This window comes from Liolophura sinensis, chromosome 3 (genome assembly GCF_032854445.1).
Source record: "Liolophura sinensis isolate JHLJ2023 chromosome 3, CUHK_Ljap_v2, whole genome shotgun sequence".
NCBI classification, from domain to species: domain Eukaryota; kingdom Metazoa; phylum Mollusca; class Polyplacophora; order Chitonida; family Chitonidae; genus Liolophura; species Liolophura sinensis.
The window spans coordinates 12,214,872-12,221,187 of NC_088297.1; positions in this window are offsets into that span (position 1 = coordinate 12,214,872).

The window sequence follows — 6,316 nt, forward strand, 5'->3', positions numbered from 1 at the left end:
AAATGCAGTTTAGTTAGTGGCTCAGTTAGTTAGCGCGCTAGCACAGCAGAATGACCCAGGAGTCTGCAGTCGCTGTGAATTCAAGTCCAGCTGATGCTGGCTTCCTCTCCAGCCCTAAGTGGGAAGGTCTGTCGGCAACCTGCTGATGGTCGTGGGTTTCCCTCAGGCTCTGCCCGGTTTCCTCCCACCATAATGCTGGCCGCCGTCGTATAAGTGAAATATTCTTGAGTACGGCGTAAAATACCAATCAAATAAATAAATAAATGAACAAATGCAGTATGTCTGTTGATAGGTGCTTAGCCATTTCATTCATTCATCTAGTACATGCATGTATATTATTACATCAGTAGTTTATTCGTCCAATCAGTGTCGTGTATTAAGTATTAAACTGTATACTATGTTGATCGTAACTACGGCGAATAACACATATTTTGGGCATATGTTGCGATGGTAGTTACGACCAGCCTAAATAATGATTGCTCTCTGGAACAGGGTCATGGTATCCCCTTGCCATAAATTATTCCAACGGCCGTTTTAGGAGTGAAATATTCCTGAGTACACAATTTAACAACAACAAAAAAAAGAAAAAAAATAGAGAAGTGAATGTTTGAATTCACAAATGACCAATGTCCAAAAAAGTTTGACCTTGAACTGTTGCATATCCAAAAGACATAGCATCAGGCCATTAGAAATTCCTCTTTTTCAATGCTCCATCTTTTTCGATCAGTCACCTCAACTAATCATGGTGTTGTTGTAAAGGTAATGTCTTACAGTTTCAAGTGAATCTCCTGTAGGTATTTTCTAAAAAGCTAACATTGTTGTAAGAGATGACTAATCAGGAGAAATGGTGTACTGTTGAAATTTTGCAGAATTAATGTCAAAAAATTGTGAAAACAATCATTTTGTTACACCATCACATCTCTGTCTGATTTAATTTCTTGTTTCACCTGTCGGATTTATTTGACAGCTATTAATGCTGTTACTAAGAACAAATAAAATGGATTTTTTAAAAAACTGTTCAATCGATAGTATGATCTTAAGCGCTTGCTTTACCACGTCTTATTAATAAGTTCAATTTTATGTAAATAAGAATATAGGAAAGGATTTTATCGCAAGAACTTTTTTCCAAGGATTTTGGTGCATGGTCTTGCACATATTTTACACGATGAAAACTGTTTTAACCACAGCTTGTCCTCCTTTTTTGAAGAAACTACATCTTTTTTTAATTTTACCTTAAACAGGATTAGATCTTAATTTTCTCAAATTGTTCAGGAAAATTATTTATGGAATACATTTCATTGCTCTTGCCAAAACACATACGTGTTGTGTGTTGTTATGCTGAATGGGTTTTCATTGTGGTTAATTTACATACCTGTTTTGTTAAACCTGTAGAAAATTGGTAAATAGATGTACCCATCTTCAGTAATTCCTCACTTGTAGTTGTGAATGTTCACGTTCACTGCATATTTGGTGCTTGCAATAAAGTTCAATCTTTTAAGAATCATTTTAAGTTATCTTTCTTAAGTATATCAAAGTATGGACATTTTAGCTTTCTCGGATTCCGAGGCTTGATTTGCATACACCAGTTTTCAGTTAGCCTATTTTATAGTAAAAAAAAAACAACTCTTAGTTCATAAAATAAATCAACTTATATACTAGTACAGGAAAAATTGTACTGTGTTCTATGCAAGTTAAATTATTTTCATATGAATGTCAGCTTAGATTCATTCATTGAAACTAAAATATCTGTTAAGATTGTAACTTTGACAGCTTTCCTCTGTAAAGTTTGTTCATATTTGGTCAAAATGGAATTTTCATTTCTTTTTAATGGGTTCAATATAAATCTGTTTGATAATGCCCTTTTATTGAAGATGTACTGTTCATTTATGATCACAAATCCACCCACTTTTGCCAGTGGCTAGGGATATTCCAGTACACTAAAATAGACACATAGGCCTGTATTTTGTATATATTTTAATCTAGTGCACATTTATCCCTAATCACTTTCACTGACTTTCAGAGAAACTCCTTGTATATTTACATCAAATCCATATCTGTATATATTACCATCATCTATTATGCTGTGTTGTGTATATATGTATTATATAATTTGTATATTAATGTGTAAAAAAAAAATGGTTACACAATAAAAGAAAAGCAAAAAGAAACACAAAAAAATCTTCAAATTTGTTGGTTTTTATTATTCATGGTTTTGTATTGTTACCAGAACATTCTGACCAGTTCTTATAAACAATACAATCTTTTTGCAATACATTTAATTACTTTGTGGCAAGATCCAGCCATAAGTCGTATTTATTTACAGATAAAACTGGTTATCAGATTTTAAATCATTTCATATATGTAATGTTGAGCAATCAAGACGTTTGAATTTGATATTTTCCGCACCATCCCAACATGTTTACAAACCGCAACAGCAAAACAACTACAGGTAACCTTGTGTCCTGGGTCTCCATGGCATTAACACAATGAGCACAAGAACAGATGGTTTTAACAGAAAAAATTACTGTTGAACATACTGTAGCATTAGCAAACTGCTTACCTGAAAAAATTCATTCTGACAGAGGTCGTCAAGCAACCCAATCACAGTGCTCAGAATATCGCTTTTTGAGGCTGTGACCTGAAAGCATGTGGCAGGGCCGTTTTTACAGAAAACTACCAGTAATATGCCTCAATACCCTGGACAAATCCTAATGATCAATCAGTACTTATGTTATTATACAATAAACATTGTCCAAGACTTTTTTTTTCGCCTTTGCCAACGGAGTATGGAAAGAGTTTAAATGTTAAGGCACTAAACAATTCTCTCATGGCAAATCATGCACCTCAGGCATTCTGATCTGGAGAGGGTGTTAAATCTGTCTTTGGGTCACACCTGGTTGATGTGGCACAATGGGACACCTGTGTGAAATGCATATACTGATTTCAAGTGGTCTGAGCATAATCAACACTAATCTACAACTTGAAAATTTGGCAGATGAATATTCATGAATCGTGTGGCCAATGTTTTGCAAATTCACAAAAAATTCCTGCACAAAGTTGATGTCCTCTTGCACTAAGGCCCCTTGTTATGCAAATGGCCCATTATAAGAGAGATAGGACATCAAAACATCAAAACCATCAAACATTTGCCGTGAAAGTATTTAATGACTCAAAGAGCTATTAGTGAGAGTTAAAAATACCCCACTAATTAATGTATGACACAATTTCAAAGAAAAAAATTAAGTAAAATTATGCATAGTTTTAATATGGTACATGTAAGATAAAACACACTTTATACAAATGATTTTCAAGTGCATTGAATTCACATCGGTAAAATAATTTTAAACAATTTATACAATTCTCCTGCAGTGTCATAGAATTATGCCATAAAAAATATATATCAATATTTGCCATTTTTCGAGTCAACTTAAAAGCTATGCATTCCCTGGGACATAATATACAGTTTTCCACCTAGCAAGTTGTGATTTACACATATCTTACATGTTTATATAAATCCAAAGCGATGCTGTTATTTGGACACCTGATTACACATCAACACCGTTGTCCTGTTAGAATGAGTACAGTTATTTATTTATTTATTTGATTGGTGTTTTACGCCGTACTCAAGAATATTTCACTTATACGACAATGGTCAGCATTATGATGGGAGAAAACTGGGCTCTCTGCCCAGGGGAAACCTATAACCATCCGCAGGTTGCTGGAAGACCTTCCCACGGACTCCTGGAGAGGAAGCCACCTTGAGCTGGACTAGAACTCACACACCTTGAGCTGGACTAGAACTCACAGCGACCTCATTGGTGAGAGAGTCACTGTCCAACTGTACAAGACAAAATGACAAAACTGAAAAGCTTAGTGTGGAAACCGTCAGAGGGCACATTCAGAAAACATTTCAGTCACCAAACTAATAATCAAGCTGTATTAAAACTAAATAATTGGAGAATTAATTTAAATTAAAATACATGCATGATAGTTTACCAATATAAAAGTTTTTCACGCAAATTTCTTTCTTTCACAGTTTCAAAATCTCTCAGAGAGCATCATTTTGATGTGCATTTGATAAAAATATGTCTTTACACAGTCGCAATGGCACCTTAGGGAAGCCTCAAATGATAATTTTTTTTTCTTTTTTCCTGACATGGCCCTGAGTCAACCAATGGACATTTTTTGATAAAATCAAGATGAAAACTTAACTATTACCACTGACATTTACATACAAGGAATTATACATACATGAAATATCAAAATGATCATTTTCTTTCAGTGAGTAATTTAGATCACCTATGACAAAACCAGATCTTAAATTGGAAAAAAAAAAAAATTCGAGGGTGCACTGCAGCACACAAAAAATGCACACAGAAAAACTTTTTTGGTTATTCCACCTGAATGGTAAAATTGCCACATTACCTAAAACTTTGCATGACATTTCTGAGTATCTACAGCACCAGTGAAGAAATATGTATCATAACTATCCTGAACATTTCAGATAAAAAACACACAAACCTAACAATTATTACTTATCTACATGGTATAATGTACATCGTACACAGTAATTTACGAAGTAATCATTTCCATTTCTGAGATCCATCTTCATCCCACTGTGACATCACATAAATCACAAAAAAACATAAAATCTCCAGGTGACTTAATTGTCAGCCTCTATAGCACCAGTGAATAATTGCACCAGAAAAACACAATTATCATGTACATATACATTTTTGTCATTTACCAAAATATAATTATGTATGTATACACATCCATTCAATTCATTTAAACATTACAAAAATCCTGAGACCCGAACATCTTGACATTTGCCATTTTAATTATGCCACTACGCTTTACCTGTGCCGACACAGTTGAGTAAACATTGTTTAAGTCAACCAGAACTTATACAAAACTCAGTTTCATGGTCCCATGACCAAAAGCAGGCTTTGTTGACTTTTGCCATATACATATGCTGTGTAGATTTTTTGTTGTCTTAACCTACCATACTATAATTTCCAGTGATTATCTGCTGTAGTTCTCAGAAATATCGCCAAATTTTTATTTCCCTATACTTTCCCGTGCTATCTCTCACCTTGTCTGCTTGCTGCGGCTTCATGCGTGTCAAATGCCCAGATATGCATGGTCGTGAATACTGGTTCATGTTCATAGCTTCATGTGAGCCAAATGCCCGGATATGCATGGTCGCGAATACTGGTTCATGTTCATAGCCTCATGCGAGTCAAGTGCCCGGATATGCATGGTCAGGAATACAGGTTCATGATCATAACCTCATGTGAGTCAAGTGCCCGGATATCCATGGTCGTGAATACTGGTTCATGTTCATAGCCTCATGTGTGTCAAGTGCACGGATATACATGGTCGTGAATACTGGTTCATGTTCATAGCCTCATAGGAGTCAAGTGCCCAGATATACATGGTCGTGAACACTGGTTCATGTTCATAGCCTCAAGCGAGCCAAGTTCCCGGATATGCATGGTCGTGAATACTGGTTCATGTTCATAGCCTCATGCGAGTCAAGTGCACGGATATGCATGGTCGGGAATACAGGTTCATGATCATAACCTCATGTGAGTCAAGTGCCCGGATATCCATGGTCGTGAATACTGGTTCATGTTCATAGCCTCATGTGTGTCAAGTGCACGGATATACATGGTCGTGAACACTGGTTCATGTTCATAGCCTCATGTGAGTCAAGTGCACGGATATACATGGTCGTGAACACTGGTTCATGTTCATAGCCTCATGTGAGTCAAGTGCACGGATATACATGGTCGTGAACACTGGTTCATGTTCATAGCCTCATGTGAGTCAAGTGCATGGACATACATGGCTGCGAACACTGGTTCATGTTCATAGCCTCATGTGAGTCAAGTGCCCGGATATACATGGTCGTGAATACTGGTTCATGATCATAAATAATCAGCAATGAACAGTAAAATGCACAAACTGATCATCAGGGTTTTCCTTTAGGATTGGAGGAGGTCAGAGTTCAAAAGTAGGCAGCTGAACAGAAAGTTATTATACCACAATTACTATTGATTTAAATAGTAAGAATATTCAAAGTAGGTGCTGGAGGGAACTTTTGTAACTTTTCTAGGAAGAAGGGGTGGCAATGCTGGTGATCAATATTGTGGCAAAGTGTTATCACATATAATCAGTTAAATAAAAAAAGAGCTTTAACCCAGACTTACATGTACATGTACATTGAAGTCATAATTCCTAAAAATCTTTAAAAATAAACATATAGTAATTTTTAATATTCTGACAACAGAAACAAAAAAAAAACATGATT